Source organism: Arachis stenosperma, chromosome 6 (assembly GCF_014773155.1).
Source record: "Arachis stenosperma cultivar V10309 chromosome 6, arast.V10309.gnm1.PFL2, whole genome shotgun sequence".
Classification (NCBI taxonomy): Eukaryota; Viridiplantae; Streptophyta; class Magnoliopsida; order Fabales; family Fabaceae; genus Arachis; species Arachis stenosperma.
Window position 1 is genome coordinate 113,583,923 of NC_080382.1, and position 20,396 is coordinate 113,604,318.

General features: G+C 39.2%; 1 non-coding gene across 1 annotated transcript; it reads left to right on the forward strand.

The window, feature by feature from the left end:
- The first annotated feature begins 1,773 nt into the window (after positions 1 to 1,773).
- Positions 1,774 to 1,881, forward strand: LOC130937481 (small nucleolar RNA R71). The gene has a single exon (XR_009068700.1). It is a non-coding gene; the product is annotated as a small nucleolar RNA R71 (small nucleolar RNA).
- Positions 1,882 to 20,396: the final 18,515 nt, after the last annotated feature.

Sequence of the window (20,396 nt, forward strand, 5' to 3'; positions counted from 1 at the left end):
AACAAAAGAAAATATATAAAATATAATCATTGGGTTGCCTCCCAACAAGCGCTTCTTTAATGTCAGTAGCTTGACAGAGGGCTCTCATGGAGCCTCACAGATACTCAGAGCAATGTTGGAACCTCCCAACACCAAACTTAGAGTTTGAATGTGGGGGTTCAACACCAAACTTAGAGTTTGGTTGTGGCCTCCCAACACCAAACTTAGAGTTTGACTGTGGGGGCTCTGTTTGACTCTGATTAGAGAGAAGCTTTTCATGCTTCCTCTCTATGATGACAGAGGGATATCCTTGAGCCTTAAACACATAGGATTTTTCATTCACTTGAATGATTAGTTCACCTCCATCAACATCAATCACAGCCTTTGCTGTGGCTAGGAAGGGTCTGCCAAGGATGATGGATTCATCCATGCACTTCCCAGTCTCTAGGACTATGAAATCAGTAGGGATGTAATGGTCTTCAACTTTTACAAAAACATTCTCTACAAGTCCATGAGCTTGTTTTCTTGAGTTGTCTGCCATCTCTAGTGAGATTCTTGCAGCTTGTACCTCAAAGATCCCTAGCTTCTCCATTACAGAGAGAAGCATGAGGTTTACACTTGACCCTAAGTCACACAGAGCCTTTCTTGAAGGTCATGGTGCCTATGGTACAAGGTATTGAAAACTTCCCAGGATCTTGTCTCTTTTGAGGTAATTTCTGCCTAGACAAGTCATCCAGTTCTTTGGTGAGCAAAGGAGGTTCAGTCTCCCAAGTCTCATTTCCAAATAACTTGTCATTTAGCTTCATGATTGCTCCAAGGTATTTAGCAACTTGCTCTTCAGTGACATACTCATCCTCTTCAGAGGAGGAATACTCATCAGAGCTCATGAAAGGCAGAAGTAAGTCCAATGGAATCTCTATGGTCTCATTTTGAGCCTCAGATTCCCATGGTTCCTCATTGGGGAACTCAGAGGAGGTTGGTGCACGCCCATTGAGGTCTTCCTCAGTGGCGTCCTCTTCCTCCAGATTCGGCCATGGTTATGGCTTTGCACTCTCCTTTTGGGTTTTCTTCTGTATTACTTGGGAGAGTACTAGGAGGGAGTTCAGTAACTTTCTTGCTCAGCTGTCCCACTTGTGCCTCCAAATTCCTAATGGAAGACCTTGTTTCAGTCATGAAACTTTGAGTGGTTTTGATTAGATCAGAGACCATGGTTGCTAAGTCAGAGGGGTTCTGCTTAGGATTCTCTGTCTGTTGCTGAGAAGATGATGGAAAAGGCTTGCCATTGCTAAACCTGTTTCTTCCACCATTGTTGTTGTTGAAACCTTGTTGAGGTTTCTCTTGATTCTTCCATGATAAATTTGGGTGATTTCTCCATGAAGAATTATAGGTGTTCCCATAGGGTTCTCCTAGGTAATTCACCTCTTCCATTGAAGGGTTCTCAGGATCACAAGCTTCTTCCTCAGATGAAGCATCCTTAGTACTGCTTGGTGCATTTTGCATTCCAGACAAACTTTGAGAAATCAAATTGACTTGTTGAGTCAATATTTTATTCTGAGCCAATATGGCATTCAGAGTGTCAATCTCAAGAACTCCTTTCTTCTGATTAGTCCCATTGTTCACAGGATTCCTTTCAGAAGTGTACATGAATTGGTTATTTGCAACCATTTCAATGAGCTCTTGAGCCTCTGTAGGCGTCTTCTTCAGATGAAGAGATCCTCCAGCAGAGCTATCCAAAGACATCTTGGATAGTTCAGAGAGACCATCATAGAAAATACCTATGATGCTCCATTCAGAAAGCATGTCTGAGGGACATTTTCTGATTAATTGTTTGTATCTTTCCCAAGCTTCATAGAGGGATTCTCCATCCTTCTGTCTAAAGGTTTGGACTTCCACTCTAAGCTTACTCAGTTTTTGAGGTGGAAAGAACTTTGCCAAGAAGGCATTGACTAGCTTTTCCCAAGAGTCCAGGCTTTCTTTAGGTTGTGAGTCCAACCATGTCCTAGCTCTGTCTCTTACAGCAAAAGGGAATAGCATAAGTCTGTAGACCTCAGGGTCAACCCCATTAGTCTTGACTGTGTCACAGATTTGCAAGAACTCAGCTAAAAACTGATGAGGATCTTCCATTGGAAGTCCATGGAACTTGCAATTCTGTTGCATTAGAGAAACTAATTGAGGCTTAAGCTCAAAGTTGTTTGCTCCAATGGCAGGGATAGAGATGCTTCTCCCATAGAAGTTGGGAGTAGGTGCAGTAAAGTCACCCAGCACCTTCCTTGCATTGTTGGCATTGTTGTTGTTTTCGGCTGCCATGGGTTCTTCTTCTTTGAAGAATTCGGTTAGGTCCTCTACAGAGAGTTGTGCCTTAGCTTCTCTTAGCTTTCGCTTCAAGGTCCTTTCAGGTTCAGGGTCAGCTTTAACAAGAATGCCTTTGTCTTTGCTCCTGCTCATATGAAAGAGAAGAGAACAAGAAAATGTGGAATCCTCTATGTTACAGTATAGAGATTCCTTGAGGTGTCAGAGGAAAAGAAAAATAGAAGAAGGAGGTAGAAGAATTCGAACTTGATTAGATAGAGTTCGAATTGTGCATTAAGAAGGAGTAGTACTCCATAAATAGAAGGATGTGGGAAGAAGGGAAGAGAATTTTCGAAAATTTAATTAAAAAGATGTCAAAAACATTTTGAAAAATTGATTGATAATTTTCGAAAATTCAAAGTGGAAAGGAAATCAAGTGATTTTTGAAAAAGATTTTGAAATTAGAAATTAAAAAGATTTGATTGAAAACTTATTTTGAAAAAGATGTGATTGAGAAGATATGATTTGAAAACAATTTTAAAAAGATTTGATTTGAAAACAATTTTAAAAAGATTTGATTTTAAAAATTGATGACTTGCCTAACAAGAAAAGATATGATTTGAACATTAAACCTTTCTCAACAGAAAAGGCAACAAACTTGAGATGTTCAATCAAATCATTAATTGTTAGTAAGTATCTTTGAAAAAGAAAAAAAAATTGATTTTGAAAACATTTGATTGAAAAGATATGATTTGAAAAAGATTTGATTTTGAAAAACTTTGAAAACTTGAAAAAAATTGATTTTGAAAACAAAATCTTCCCCCTTGTGCCATCCTGGCGTTAAACGCCCAGAATGGTATCCATTCTGGCGTTTAACGCCCAAAATGCACCCTTTTTGGGCGTTAAACGCCCAACCAGGTACCCTGGCTGGCGTTTAAATGCCAGTCTATCCTTCTTCACTGGGCGTTTTGTACGCCCAGCTTTTTATGTATAATTCCTCTGCAGTATGTTCTGAATCTTCAATTCTTTGTATTATTGACTTGAGAAGACACAAATTAAAAATATTTTTGGATTTTTAATAATCAAAATGCAACAAGAATCAAGTAACCATGCATGCAAGACACCAAACTTAGCAGTTTGTATACTACTGACACTATATGAGACACATAAACACTCAAGTCAAAAGAATTCAAAGATCAGAGTAAGAAATCATCAAGAATTACTTGAAGGTCCTTAAGACACATGAATGAATATGCAATTGACACCAAACTTAAGATGAGACACTAGACTCAAGCAAGAAACATCAAATATTTTTGGTTTTTTTGATTTTGTGAAATTTTTTTTGTGATTTTCAAAAATTAAGTGGAAAAAGATATCAAAATTCTTAATGAGAATTCCAGGAATCAGTGCAATGCTAGTCTAAGACTCCGGCCCAGGAATTAGACATGGCTTCACAGCCAGCCAAGCTTTCAAAGAAAGCTTCGGTCCAAAACACTAGACATGGCCAAAGGCCAGCCAAGCCTTAGCAGATCACTGCTCCAAAAGCAAGATTGATAAAAAAAATCAACAAGCTTCTGTGATGATAAGTTGAAACCTCGGTCCAATGAGATTAGACATGGCTTCTCAGCCAGCCAGATTTCAACAAATCATCATGAAACTCTAGAATTCATCTTTAAGAATTTCGAAAAAAATAAATACCTAATCTAAGCAACAAGATGAACCGTCAGTTGTCCATACACAAACAATCCCCGGCAACGGCACCAAAAACTTGGTGCACGAAATTGTGATCAATACTTTTCACATCTCAAATAATCCCTAGTAATGGCTCCAAAGACTTGGTGCTCAATACCATGGCATAAACACAACTTCACACAACTAACCAGCAAGTGCACTGGGTCGTCCAAGTAATACCTTACGTGAGTAAGGGTCGATCCCACGGAGATTGTTGCTATGAAGCAAGCTATGGTCACCTTGTAAATCTCAATCAGGCAGACTCAATTGGGTATAGTGATAAACGAATAAGGCATAAAGATAAGGATAGAGATACTTATGTATATCATTGGTGAGAGCTTCAGATAAGCGTATGAAGATGCCTTCCCTTCCGTCTCTCTGCTTTCCTACAGTCTTCATCCAATCCTTCTTACTCCTTTCCATGGCAAGCTCATGTAGGGTTTCACCGTTGTCAGTGGCTACCTCCCATCCTCTCAGTGAAAATGTTCCCATGCTCTGTCACAGCATATGGCTAATCAGCTGTCGGTTCTCGGTCAGGCCGGAATAAAATCCATCGATTCTTTTGCGTCTGTCACTAACGCCCCGCCTGCTAGGAGTTTGAAGCACGTCACAGTCATTCAATCATTGAATCCTACTCAGAATACCATAGACAAGGTTAGACCTTCCGGATTCTCTTGAATGCCGCCATCAGTTCTCGCCTATACCACGAAGACTCTGATCTCACGGAATGGCTGGCTCGTTTGTCAGGCAAGCACTCGGTTGTCAGGCGATCAACCATGCATCGTGTATCAGGAATCCAAGAGATATTCACTAGAGCTTTGATTGCTTGTAGAACAAGAGTGGTTGTCAGTCACTTTGTTCATGAGTGAGAATGATGATGAGTGTCACGGATCATCACCTTCATCAAGTTGAAGAACAAGTGATATCTTGGACAAAGAACAAGCGGAATTGAATAGAAGAACAATAGTAATTGCATTAATACTCGAGGTACAGCAGAGCTCCACACCTTAATCTATGGTGTGTAGAAACTCCACCGTTGAAAATACATAAGAACAAGGTCTAGGCATGGCCGTGAGGCCAGCCTCCCAGTGATCTAAGATAGCATAAAACTCAAAGCTAGCTACCAAGATGTCAAATACAATAGTAAAAGGTCCTACTTATAGAAAACTAGTAGCCTAAGGTGTACAAAGATGAGTAAATGACATAAAAATCCACTTCCGGGCCCACTTGGTGTGTGCTTGGGCTGAGCAATGAAGCATTTTCGTGTAGAGACTCCTCTTGGAGTTAAACGCCAGCTTTTATGCCAGTTTGGGCGTTTAACTCCCATTTAGGTGCCAGTTCCGGCGTTTAACGCTGGAATTCCTGAGGGTGACTTTGAACGCCGGTTTGGGCCATCAAATCTTGGGCAAAGTATGAACTATCATATATTGCTGGAAAGCCCAGGATGTCTACTTTCCAACGCCGTTGAGAGCGCGCCAATTGGGCTTCTGTAGCTCTAGAAAATCCACTTCGAGTGCAGGAAGGTCAGAATCCAACAGCATCTGCAGTCCTTTTGAGTCTCTGGATCAGATTTTTGCTCAGATCCCTCAATTTCAGCCAGAAAATACCTGAAATCACAGAAAAACACACAAACTCATAGTAAAGTCTAGAAAAGTGAATTTTAACTAAAAACTAATAAAAATATACTAAAAACTAACTAGATCACACTAAAAACATACTAAAAACAATGCCAAAAAGCGTACAAATTATCCGCTCATCAAAACCTCCTAAACCTGAGCTCAAACCATTACCACCATCCCTAAAATATGCATTTCTGGGAGAAGGTAACACTTTTTTTGTAATCATAAGCTCTGTTTTAGAGCCAAAGGAAGAGAAAGCACTAATTTAAGTGCTAAGGACACACAAGACAGCTCTTGGGTGGTCCATTAGTGATCTTAAGCGTATTAGCCCAGCTAGATGCATGCACAAGATCCTACTGGAGGATAATGCCAAGCCAGTGGTTCAACCACAAAGGCGACTGAATCCAGCCATGAAAGAGGTGGTGCAGAAAGAGGTCACTAAATTACTAGAGGCTGGAATTATTTATCGTATTTCTGATAGTCCCTGGGTGAGCCATGACAGTGGTTCATAATGAAAAGAATGAATTGGTTCCTACAAGAACAGTTACAGGGTGGCGTATGTGTATTGACTACAAAAGGCTCAATACAGCCACCAGAAAGGATCATTTTCCTTTACCATTCATAGACCAAATGCTAGAAAGACTAGCAGGTCATGACTATTACTGCTTTTTGGATGGCTATTCAGGTTACAACCAAATTACAGTAGATCTCCAGGATCAAGAAAAGACAACATTCACATGTCCATCTGGAGTATTTGCCTACAGAAGGATGCCATTTAGTCTGTGCAATGCACCTGCAACCTTTCAGAGATGCATGCTTTCTATTTTCTCTGATATGGTGGAAAAATTTCTGGAAGTCTTCATGGATGACCTCTCAGTATTTGGAGACTCATTCAGCTCCTGTCTTGATCATCTAGTACGTGTTCTGAAAAGGTGCCAAGAGACTAAACTGGTTTTAAACTGGGAAAAATGTCACTTTATGGTGACTGAAGGAAATGTCCTTGGGCACAAAATTTTGAACAAGGGAATAGAGGTGGATCAAGCTAAGGTAGAGGTAATTAAAAAATTACCACCACCTGCCAATGTTAAGGCAATCAGAAGTTTTCTGGGGCATGCAGGATTCTATAGGGGGTTTATAAAGGATTTTTCAAAAATTACAAAACCTCTGAGCAATCTACTAGCTGCTGACACGCCATTTATCTTTGATATAGAATGTTTGCAGGCCTTTGAGACTCTGAAGGCTAAATTGGTCACAGCACCTGTCATTTCTGCACTAGACTAGACATTACCATTCGAATTAATGTGTGATGCCAGTGACCATGCTATTGGTGCATTATTAAGACAGAGGCATAACAAGCTTCTGCACGTCATTTACTATGCCAGCCGGGTTCTAAATGATGCACAAAAGAACTACACAACCAGAGAAAAAGAGTTGCTTGCAGTGGTTTATGCCATTGACAAGTTCAGATCCTATTTAGTAGGATCAAAAGTGATTGTGTACACTGACCATGCTGCTCTTAAATACCTACTCACAAAGCAGGATTCAAAACTCAGGCTCATAAGATGGGTGTTGCTTCTGTAAGAGTTTGATATAGAGATAAGAGACAGAAAAGGGACAGATAACCAAGTAGCAGATCACCTGTCCTGGATAGAACCAGTAGAAGGGGCGTCCCTCCCCCTTACTGAGATCTCTAAAACCTTTCTGGATGAGCAAATCTTTGCCATTCAGAAAGTACCATGGTTTGCAGACATCACAAACTATAAGGCTGCGAGATTCATACCCAAGGAGTACAGCAGGCAGCAAAAGAAAAAATTAATTTCTGATGCAAGGTACTACTTGTGGGATGAGCCATATCTCTTTAAGAGATGTACAGACAGAATAATCCGTAGATGTGTGCCTAGAGAAGAAGCACATAAGATCCTATGGCATTGTCATGGATCATAATATGGAGGACATTTCGGAAGTGAGCGAATAGCCAAAAAAGTCCTCCAATGTGGCTTCTACTGGCCTACCCTCTATAGAGACTCCCGAGAGTTTGTATGTAACTGTGACAGTTGCCAGAGAGCTGGTAATCTGCCTCAAGGTTACGCCATGCCTCAACAAGGGATCTTAGAGATTGAGTTGTTTGACGTATAGGGTATTGACTTCATGGGGACTTTCCCACCATCATAATCAAACACTTATATTCTGGTGGCTGTAGACTATGTATCTAAATGGGTAGAGGCAATTGCAACACCCACTAATGATACTAAGACAGTGCTGAAGTTCCTCTAGAAATATATCTTTAGCAGATTTGGTGTCCCTAGAGCACTAATCAGTGATGGACGCACTCATTTCTACAATAAATAGCTTTACTCTACTATGGTTAGATACGGAATTAGCCACAAGGTGGTAACTCCATATCATCCACAGATAAATGGGCAAGCTGAAGTCTCTAATAGAGAACTAAAAAAAATCCTGGAACGGACTGTAATTGCCCGTAGAAAAGATTGGGCAAGGAGCTTGGATGATGCTCTCTGGGCATACAAAACAGCATTCAAGACCCCTATAGGAACTTCTCCATACCAGCTTGTGTATGGGAAGGCCTATCACCTGCCCGTGGAACTGGAGCATAAAGCCTACTGGGCAACCAGATTCCTAAATCTTGATGCCAAATTAGCTAGAGAGAAAAGATTGCTCCAGCTGAATGAGCTAGAGGAATTCAGACTCAATGCTTTTGAAAATGCAAAAATTTATAAGGAGAAGGCAAAAAGGTGGCATGACAAAAAATTATCATCCAGAGTCTTTGAGTCAGGACAAAAGGTTCTGCTGTTTAACTCTAGGCTCAGACTATTCCCTGGGAAATTAAAATCCCGGTGGAGAGGGCCATATGTGATTACAAGTGTGTCACCATATGGATATGTAGAGCTTCAGAATATTGACTCTAACAAAAAGTTCATTGTTAATGGACAGAGAGTCAAGCATTATCTTGAAAGCAATGTTGAGCAAGAATGCTCAAAACTGATATTAGATTAAAGCTCAGTAAGGTCCAGCTAAAGACAATAAAGAAGCGCTTATTGGGAGGCAACCCAATATTTTTTTTATCTATCAATGTTAAATTTCCATTATTGTTTTATGTTTTTTTTAGGTTGATGATCATGTGGAGTCACAAAAACAACTGTAAAAATTAAAGCAAAATAAAAAATAGCATTACAAACAGCACACCCTGGAGGAAGAACTTACTGGCGTTTAAACGCCAGTAAGGGTAGCAGGATGGGCGTTAAACGCCCAGTCTGGCACCATTATGGGCGTTTAACGCCAGAAATGGGCACCAGACTGGCGTTTAACGCCAGAACAAGGCACCTAGCTGGCGTTAAATTCCAGAAAGGGAAGAAAAGCTGGCCTTAAACGCTAGAAACAGGCAGCAACGTAATACCCGGTCTAACCAAAATTAATTAAAAAATAAGTTAAGTAGGAGCGAATATGGTTGGAATATTTGGCACTTGGAATTTGATGATTTAAATATTATATTTGGATTCAGTGAATTTTTCCGAGTCGGAAAATATAGTTTTCTGCGTAAAAGCGCGCAGTGGAATTTTGACCGGCAGTATCGGCTGAGATCTATCTGGTACTACAGCTGAGGAAATTGATTATGAGTAAATAAGATTAAGAAATGAGGAATTATAATTAGGGGAGGTAGAAATATTTAAAGTGCGATTTAGAGCGCTAATCTTAAAGGGTTTTGGCCCAAAATTGGGCCAACGGACAAAAATAAGTGAACCGGGCCTAAGTGGGCCGAAGACCCAACATATATAAATATTAGTTATGAGCATTTCAGCTCATTTTGCCCTAAAGAAGGAGTATTGGGCGCTGAATTGAGAAGAGAGAAGAGAAGAGAGAAAACCTAACTCTCTTTGATCTTCAAACTACCATAACTTGAGCTACGGAGCTCCGATTGACGAGCCGTTTGCGGCCACACATCGCTCTTCTCATCCTCTACAATTTTATCTAAGTTTTGTGGTGAGCATTCCATTCATCTCTGCCTTGTTTTCGAAATTCCCAATTGTTACACGTTTTTGGGTGTTTAGGGATACTCCAACATGAATTCTAAGTGAGTTCTATCCCTACTTTATATGGGCTGAGGTAAGAAGTACTCAAACCCTTGTGATTTGTCATTTTTATGAGCCCTAGGTTGATGTGTGTATGTGATATTGGTTATGTTAGTGTATTTGATGATTTTGGTGCACAATTGGGAGATTGGTGTTACTTGAGGAGCTTTGGTGAGGCTTGGGGCTAAGGTTGGTGGAGATTTCCAAAGAAGAGGCTCAATTGATTTGGCTACAAGAGGTACGGTTTAAGTTTCATTTAAGTACCGTGTGGTGTGATGAGAATTCCTAGGCTAGATGCCCCTAGGATTAAGTTTAGATTGTGTAAATGGTTGGTGCTAATATGCATGGTTGGTATATAATGTGAATTAATGATTGGGTCGAGAATTGTGTGGTCTTGTATGATTGGTGTATTGAGAATTTGATGTATTGGATAATGAGTATTGATTTGTGGTTTATGCATTTAAATTGTGAAATTGGGCCGGAAGCCGAGAATTTTGGGTCGGAGACCGGAAAGAGGTAAGGAAGGTAAATTGATGTGTGCATTGTATGATGACACAAGTGATTGGATGAATTTCAGATAATGAATATATGAATGATTAGTTTGGTTATTGACTAATAAGGTTTGAGGAGTTGAAGTGTGGAATTTGGTAATTTTGGGTGAAATTGTATAGATGAGATATGTTGGGTTTTGGTTGAGATATATTATGTGGTCATATATGTGATCATGATTATTGATGCCTTGATGGTATGATGATGCATGAGAGATATGTATGTTGTGATATATGCTTGAGGAATGATTAAGGTTGATTTGTGGGTGAAACCACGTGATAGTGAGTATGATATTGATTATGTATAATGATGATTGATTGGAAATAGTATTGTTAGAAATTGGGATGAGGAAGGATGTATGACATGCTAATGTGTTTGTAATTTAGCCATTTGTTTGAAATGGGTAAAAATGGTTTTACGGCAGTTTTGTGAATTGTGGTAAGGTGTTAATGTATGAGTTGAGGAGGCTTGATGTTGATTTTGGTACATTTTGATTGATTTCAAAAAGGGTTGAAATTGGCATGTTTTGGTTGATTTTGAAAAGAGTTGAAAATGGCTTGTTTTGAAAATGGCACTTTGTGGTTTTGAGTGAAAACATGGTTTTGGGGCATACTTTGATGGGACATAACTTGGACTGTGGATTTTTGTTTTGTGCCAAACTTATTTAGAAGTGAAATTGGATCCGGGATGTTCATGCCGTTCGAAGAACGGGCGAAAAACGATTTAAAATGAGAAAGTTATGTCCGTCGGAAGATTGGGGGTTGAATCTGTGAATTCTGTAGCTTTTAACTTAGAAAATTTTTAGCAGAATGACCCTTCACACGTAGGCGCACTTGGCGCATACGCGTCGTTCTTCAAGAAGGCACCATCCACGTGCGTGTGGTGTGCGCGTACGCGTTGATGCGCTGCACCTAATGCCCATCCATTTTCCCGAGAGTTGTGCCAGAGTTGTGCCAGTTCTGTGCCTGGGGCGCAAATGCACCCACGCGTATGCGTGGCTGACGCGTACGCATCATCTGGCTGTGTTTCAATCCGCTCGTCCACGTGTATGACACATACGCGTCGATGAGCTTTGTGGCCATCCACGCGTGCACATGGAGTACGCGTACGCGTGGCCCTGTTTTCATGCCAAAGTTGATTTTTGAGTTTTAAAAGCCAAATCTCATACTTCTAAGCCTCTGATCTCACCCCTTATGTATTAAATCATTATAATATGCCTAGCAATGAGAAAGGAGCTAGGAGATGTGGTAACTTGCGAGTGAAGCAAGGGGAAAAGTTATGATCAATGATGATCAACGATGACTATATGAGATATGGAGGATGACGGTGGAAGTACCGTGTATGCCATGAGCCGAAGGGCTATATTTATTGATAAATTGGCTAGTTCTGGATTGAACTGTGAGCCAGATGGCTGAGTTATTGCCGGGTCACGGCAAAGCCATTATTGATTATGGCTGAGTATAAATGCATATATGATTAATGAATGAATGTGTTAAATGAATAATAATGGAAATTGTTGAAATGTGATGTGTGATCCCGGGTAGTAGGCAGTGGCGATGTCCACTTGCTCCGGGTATGAGACGGGAAAGGACGTTTGTGATGAATGAGTTTAATCATGGAGTTTTGAATGAATGTATTTGTGATACCTGGGTAGTAGTAAGGGTGGTGGTTCATCCCGCTTGCTCCAGGTTAATGTTTGAGATTTGATAATAATGATGATTGCTTTTAAACTGAACAAATGTATGTTTTGAGATCCTGGGCAGTAGCAAGGGTTGTGGTTCGTCCCACTTGCTCCAGGTCAAAAATTGTGACGCCTGGGTAGTAGCGGCAGTAGTGGTGAATCCACTCGCTCCAGGTTGAGCTTTTCAACACCCGCCTGGGTAGTAGCCGCAGTAGTGGTTATTCCACTGGCTCTGGGTTGAGCGAGTAGTAGCAAGAGGGTTGTAGCTCAAACCTACTTGCTCCGCAAGGGGTGTTTCTGTCCAAGGGTTAGCTACCAGGACATGTCGGGTTGGCTATATAACCGACAGATGATATCATCAGCCATAGGGCAGGCATACATCATTTGTATATATTTGAATTGTTTGGGTTTGCCTATTTGTTTTAGATTTCTACATCATATATGCTATGTTACCTGATTATGTGCTACTTGTTCTACTTGTACCTTGATTGTGCATTACTTGCCTGTATTGCTTGTGTTTGTACAACTGAGAGGCCCCTCATGTTGGTGTCGTGGATGTTGAGGGCTGTTCTTGATGAGATGAATTGATGATGCGATTGCATGATGAAGATGATTATTGAATGAGATAATTTGAGCTCCCTGGATAGACGCAGTGATGTGGTTTCACTAGCTCCAGGTGAAGGTATGATGTATTGATATATAATTGCTGAGGCAGAACAACTGGTGATGGTTTTGCTTATGATTCTGAATTTGATTCGTGGGAGAGTCAGCGATTGGGAATCATATGAGATATGAACTAGATTTAGTATCCCCTTACGATAGTTGCTTATTCATGGATTATTGAGAATCTAGCCTGGATACTTGGTGAAAAGGAGTTTAGGATGCTTAACGAGTTTTTATTGCGGTGCATTGTATTTATTTGGCACTTTTACTGTATTGGGAACCCATGGGCCCGGGGTTCTCATTCCGTATATATCTCTTATTTTTTTCAGATACAGGTCCAGGTGCTCAGAAGTGAGCTGTGGTTCGTCTGAGAGACGGCGAGGATCTTTATTTTCTCTATTTTGTGTTTTGCTTAGAATCTCTCCACCTTTGTTTTCAAAATATTATATTATGTATTGAACTCTTTTGAACTTGCCTATAGAGGCTCTTATGTTTCCTTTGGGAGAGATTAAGATATACTGTTGTCAGTTACTTTCATACTGTACCCTAGCCGGCCTAAACTTCGCGGGTCACGACTAGTGGCTATTTACTTATGTTATATATATCTATCTGTTATCTATCTTGTAATCTCCTCTACGCCTTGTCCATATATCGTTTTCGGCTTCACGGTTTATCATTAGTTGTCGAAACGTGAGTGATACGTCTTCGCAATTTTATTTCTACTCTTTTCAGGCTTCTCGATTAATACTCCTTTTGAAATTACCTATATCTATATATTAAAAAAAATCCACCTGGGAGTCGTACCACCGTAATATCATTGACTTATGACTTGAGCATAAGGATTTGAATATTAGTGTGTTACATTATGGTATCAAAGCAGTTCGTCCTCGTGAGCCTGAGGGATGAAACTGCTTATGCTTCAATGCATACTCTGAGTCAGTGCCTGTGCTAGTTAGGGTATATAGTAGATACATCTAGCATGAAGTCCATGAGTGTACCTTTGGTACTTTGAAGCACTATACTTCCGATATTGAGACTGATCAACTTGATATCGATTGTTTGGTGTGTATAGGAACCAGATGGCACCTCGTGGACCCGGTCGGGGACGTGAGAGAGATCGTACTAGTACGCAGGAATCGAAAATCAACCCGAATAACCCAGTAAACCTTATGGCGGCATTGGAGAATATGACTGCTGCTATGCAGGCTACTGCGGAGGCTCTTGGGCAGCAGATAAACAATAGTGGCAATGGCGAAAGTGGAGCTCAGGGCTCGATGACACTGGCAACCTTCTTAAAGATTAATCCACCTAAGTTCAAGGGAACTACCAATCTGACTGAAGCTGACACTTGGTTTCAAGCCATGGAGCGAGCACTGCAAGCGCAGTTGGTGCCTGAAGAGCAGTGTGTTGAATTTGCTACCTATCTGCTCACAGGAGAAGCATCGCATTGGTGGCAAGGGGCTCGGCGTCTCCTGCAACAGGGGAATGATCCTATCACTTGGGATGCCTTCCAGGTAGAATTCTATAAGAAGTACTTTCCGAATTCCGCCAGGACAGCCAAGGAATTGGAGTTACTGCAGCTGAAGCAAGGTGCTATGTCCATATCTGAGTATACAGACAAATTTGAGGAGCTATTCAGGTTTTCCCGCATGTGTCAGGGAGCTCCGGGAGACTTCGAGGAATGGAAATGCATTAAGTATGAAGGAGGGCTCCAAAGCGACATCTTAAGTTCAATGGGACCAATGGAGATCCGAACTTTTTTAGAGTTGGTGAATAAGAGCAGAATTGCTGAAGAGTGTGTGAAAACGAGGGTTGCAGAGAAAGGAAGTCATAAAGAGCACAACCAAGGATTCGCACCAAGGGGTCGAGAGTTTAAGGAGAAAGGATACATACCACACTTTCCCCAAGGACGAAATAACTTTGCGACGAGTGAGGAGTTCCAAAGAAACGGTAAGGAAAAATGGGCAGCGACTGTTTCTGATGTTTCGAGCTGTCAGAGATGTGGAAGTCATTACCCAAATAGGATGTGCCGATTGGGGTTAGGTGTATGTTACAAGTGCGGGTTACCAGGGCATGTATCAAGAAATTGCCAACAAGGAGAGAGTCAGGATGCGGGCTAATTGCGACAGTAAGATTGAGGTAATTGCAATAATCAGGCTTAAATGGCAGTGTGTGATTTTATAATACCGCTTGTATAGTAAGACTGGGAATGTCGAGCTTAATATTAGACTGAGAAGCAAACCAGATGGTCCGACTAAGGATTTGCCTTAATACAAATAGATAAATGCCTGTGATGTAAATGATTTTCTGTTGAGAATGATGTGTTGTGTTTGTTATGTAGTTGGTTGACTTCTGGATTTTTGGTGAAACGGATTGAACCCGTGACTTTTAGTTCCTTTGATTTAAATAGATAAGGGATGGTCCTAAATGATGGATTTGGAAACGTTAATTCGAATTGTCGGTCAAGTTAAGTGGTGGTTTAGTACTTGAGGAAATAAGTGATGGAACTAATACTTGACGAGAAATCAAAGTGGCATAGCGGAAGCTTGCTAAAGCATTAGCATAGTATGGTAATAATAAGGAAAAGTGGGGTATGATTATTAATGCTTTATGCTTTGAGTACTTAAAAGTTTAGTGAGCTTATGTAGATAATGATTCTAGATAATTGGAATTAAAATTGCGGCTGTAACCTTGATGGTTCTGAAACGGATGAGAAAATTATCATTGATGCGTAATCGGATTTAGATGATGATTGAGTGCAAGTTGTCGTGTTCAAGAGATGAGTACTATGATGTTTGGTCATGGTGACCTTGGATTTAGATCAAGATTTGTAATGATCGGTTTCAGAGGAATAGTTTGGAAACCTTTAAATTGTAATGCAGATGCGGTACTGAGATTGGTTTGAGGGAACCCGTGACGGGTGGTAAACTCCAATTTTTGGGGAGGTGCTGTTGAAATTTTTCCTAAGAATTTGAAAGAGTGTTGGTTATGTTTTTGAAAATGATTTTTTATCAGAGTAACTTCAACAAAAGAGATGTGTCTCGAAAGCTTTTATAGATTAGTAAAGGAAAGCGGATTCTTAAGAATTTGTCAGCTTGTTAGTCCAAACTCATTGAATTCTAAAAACGAAGAAAGCTTTGATTGATTATAGTGATGTGGGATGATGGCTATGATTAACGATGATGGCAATATTATTGATGACATGAATTGAGATTTAATAGGGTGTGAGTTGATGAGACGATAAAAGTAAGGAACGAGGCTATTGGTCGGCGTTGAACGAATGACCGAGACCCTCGAAGATAGAGAAATCAGAGCGCGGCAACAGAAGCGCACAGAGTAAAAGGACCTTGGAAATGTTATGCGTTGGATATAAAGGCAGACTATGCGCGCGTACTCGCAGTGATGGATGGAATTTTCGAGGGCGAAAATTTCTGTTAGGGGGGTAAAATGTAATACCCGGTCTAACCGAAATTAATTAAATAATAAGTTAAGTAGGAGTGAATATGGTTGGAAGATTTGGCAATTGGAATTTGATTATTTAAATATGATATTTGGATTCAGTGAATTTTTCCGAGTTGGAAAACATAGTTTTCTGCATAAAAGCGCACAGTGGAATTTTGACCGGCAGTACCGGCTGAGATCTGTCTGGTACTACAGCTGGGGAAATTGATTATGAATAAATAAGATTAAGAAATGAGGAATTATAATTAGGGGAGGTAGAAATATTTAAAGTGCGATTTAGAGCGCTAATCTTAAAGGGTTTTGGCCCAAAATTGGGCCAACGGACAAAAATAAGTGAACCGGGCCTAAGTGGGCCCAAGACCCAACATATATAAACATTAGTTATGAGCATTTCAGCTCATTTTGCCCTAAAGAAGGAGTGTTGGGCGCTGAATTGGGAAGAGAGAAGAGAATAGAGAAAACCTAACTCTCTTTGATCTTCAAACACCATAACTTGGGCTACGGAGCTCTGATTGACGAGCCGTTTGCAGCCTCGCATCGCTCTTCTCATCCTCTACAATTCTATCTAAGTTTTGTGGTGAGTATTTGATGAGCGATACTTTATACACTTTTTAGCATTATTTTTAGGTAGTTTTTAGTATAATCTAGTTACTTTTAGGGATGTTTTCATTAGTTTTTATGTTAAATTCACATTTATGGACTTTACTATGAGTTTGTGTGTTTTTCTGTGATTTCAGGTAATTTCTGGCTGAAATTGAGGGACCTGAGCAAAACTCTGAAAAAAGCTGACAAAAGGACTGCTGATGCTGTTGGATTCTGACCTCCCTGCACTCGATATGAATTTTCTGGAGCTACAAAACTCCAAATGGCGCACTCTTAATGGCGTTGGAAATTAGACATCCAGATATTTCCAGCAATATATAATAGTGCATACTTTATTCGGGATTAGATGACGCAAACTGGCGCTCAACGCCAGTTCTACGCTGCATTCTAGAGTCAAACGCCAGAAACACGTCACGACCCAGAGTTGAACGCCAGAAACACGTTACAAATTGGCGTTCAACTCCAATAAAAGCCTCAGCTCGTGAATAGATCAAGCTCAGCCCAAACATACACCAAGTGGGCCCCGGAAGTGGATTTATGCATCAATTACTTACTTCTGTAAACCCTAGTAGCTAGTCTAGTATATATAGGACTTTTTACTATTGTATTCAGTATCTTTTGACTAATTAATCTTGGATCATTCGGTCTTGTGACCATGTTTGGGGGCTGGCCATTCGGCCATGCCTGGACCACCATCACTTATGTATTTTCAACGGTGGAGTTTCTACACACCATAGATTAAGGGTGTGGAGCTCTGCTGTACCTCGAGTTTTAATGCAATTACTACTATTTTCTATTCAATTCTCTTTATTCCTATTTTAAGATATTCGTTGCACTTCAACATGATGAATGTGATGACCCATGACACTCATCATCATTCTCACCTATGAACGCGTGTGACTGACAACCACTTCCGTTCTACCTTAGACCGGGCGCATATCTCTTGGATTCCTTAATCAGAATCTTCGTGGTATAAGCTAGAATTGATGGCGGCATTCATGGGAATCCGGAAGGTCTAACCTTGTCTGTGGTATTCCGAGTAGGATTCCGGGATTGAATGACTGTGACGAGCTTCAAACTCCTGAAGGCTGGGCGTTAGTGACAGACGTAAAAGAATCAAGGGATTCTATTCCAACCTGATTGAGAACCGATAGATGATTAGCCGTGCTGTGACAGAGTATTTGGACCATTTTCACTGAGAGGATGGAATGTAGCCATTGACAACGGTGATGCCCTACATACAGCTTGCCATGGAAAGAAGTAAGAAGAATTAGATGAAAGCAGTAGGAAAGCAGAGATTCAAAAGGAACACAGCACCTCTTCATACACCTAACTGAAATTCCTACCAATGAATTACATGAGTAACTTTATCTTTATTTCCTGTTTATTTTATTATCTTTATTCCTTCGCGTATACTATAATTTCTTAATACAGTTGAATCCGACTGACTGGGATTTACAAGATGACCATAGCTTGCTTCATACCAACAATCTCCGTGGGATCGATCCTTACTCACGTAAGGTATTACTTGGACGACCCAGTGCACTTGCTGGTTAGTTGTGCGAAGTTGTGAACCATGGTATTGTGCACCAAGTTTTTGGCGCCATTGCCAAGGAAAAAAAGAGCAATGAATTTTACATATGAATAACAATTTCGCCTACCAAGTTTTTGGCGCCGTTGCCGGGAATTGTTCGAGTATAGACAACTGACGGTTCATCTTGTTGCTCAGATTAGGTAATTTTCTTTTCAAAATTTTTAAAAAATCTTTGAAATTTTTTTTCTTTTTTCTAAGGAATATTTTCGAAAAAAAAATTACAAAAATCCAAAAAAAATTAATAAAATCATAAGAATAAAAAATATTTTGTGTTTCTTGTTTGAGTTTTGAGTCAATTCTTAAGTTTGGTGTCAATTGCATGTTTTTAAAACTATTATGTATTTTTCGAAAATTCATGCATTCATAATGTTCTTCATGATCTTCAAGTTGTTCTTGGTAAGTCTTCTTGTTTGATCTTGATGTTTTCTTGTTTTGTGTATTTTCTTGTTTTTCATATGCATTTTTCATTTGTTAGAGTCCAAGCATCAAAGATTTCTAAGTTTGGTATCTTGCATGTTTTCTTTGCATTAAAATTTTTTTCAAAAATATGTTCTTGATGTTCATCATGATCTTCAAAGTGTTCTTGGTGTTCATCTTGACATTCATAACATTCTTGCATGCATTCATTGTTTTGATCTAAAATTTTTATGCATTGAGTCTTTTTGTTGTTTTTCTCTCTCATCATTAAAAATTCAAAAATTAAAAAAATATATCTTTTCCTTATTTCTCTCCTAAATTTCGAAAATTTGAGTTGACTTAGTCAAAAATTTTTAAAATTAGTTGTTTCTAGTAAGTCAAGTCAAATTTTCAAAATTTAAAAATCTTATCTTTTCAAAATCTTTTTCAAAAATCAAATCTTTCACATTTTTCTATTTTTCGAAAATTTGAAAATTATTTTTCAAAATATCTTTTTCTTAATTTTATTTCAAAATTTTCGAAATTACACTAACAAATAATGTGATTGATTAAAAAATTTGAAATTTGTTACTTTCTTGTTAAGAAAGGTTCAATCTTTAAAATTCTAGAATCATATCTTTTAGTTTCTTGTTAGTTAAGTATTTTTAAAATTAAATCTTCTTATCATATCTTTTATATATCATATCTTTTTCAAAAAAATTTTATCTTATCCAAAAATTTGATTTCAAAATATCTTCTTATCTTCTTATCTTTTTAAAATTGATTTTCAAATCTTTTTTAATTAACTAACTAACAGTTTGTTTCTTATCTTTTTCAAAACCACCTAACAACTTTTCTCTCTCTAATTTTCGAAAATATCTCCCCTTTTTCAAATTTCTTTTTAATTAATTAATTGTTTCAAATTTTAATTTTAATTTTATTTCTTATCTTAATTTTCAAAAATTATTAACTCCTTTTCAAAATTCATTTTTGAAAATTTTCTTCTCTCATCCTATTCTATTTATTTATTTATTTACTAACACTTCTCTTCATCTCTTATCTCTGCCCCTATCCTTACCCTTGTGTTTGGATTATTATTACTTCTTCTCATTCTCCTCTTTCCTCCTTTTTCTACTAACAATAAGGAACCTCTTTACTGTGACATAGAGGATTCCTCTTTCTTTTCTTGTTCTCCTCTTTCCTATATGAGCAGGAACAAGGAAAAAGGCATTCTTGTTGAAGCTGATCTAGAACCTAAAAGGACTCTGAAGAAGAAACTAAGAGAAACCAAATTACAACAATCCAGAGACAACCTTGGTAAAATTTTTGAATAAGAGAAGGAGACGGCAGCCGAACCCAACAACAATAATGCAAGGAGGATGCTTGGTGATTTTACTAAACCCACGTCCAAGTTTGATGGAAGAAGCATCTCAATTCCTGCCATTGGAGCAAATAATTTTGAGCTGAAACCTCAATTAGTTGCTTTAATGCAACAGAACTGCAAGTTTCATGGACTTCCATCTGAAGATCCTGATCAGTTTTTAACTGAGTTCTTGCAGATTTGTAAGACTGTTAAGATGAATGGAGTAGATCCTGAAGTCTACAGGCTCATGCTTTTCCCTTTTGCTGTAAGAGACAGAGCTAGAACATGGTTGGACTCATAACCTAAAAATAGCCTGGACTCTTGGGATAAGCTGGTCACGGCCTTCTTGGATAAATTCTTTCCTCCTCAAAAGCTGAGC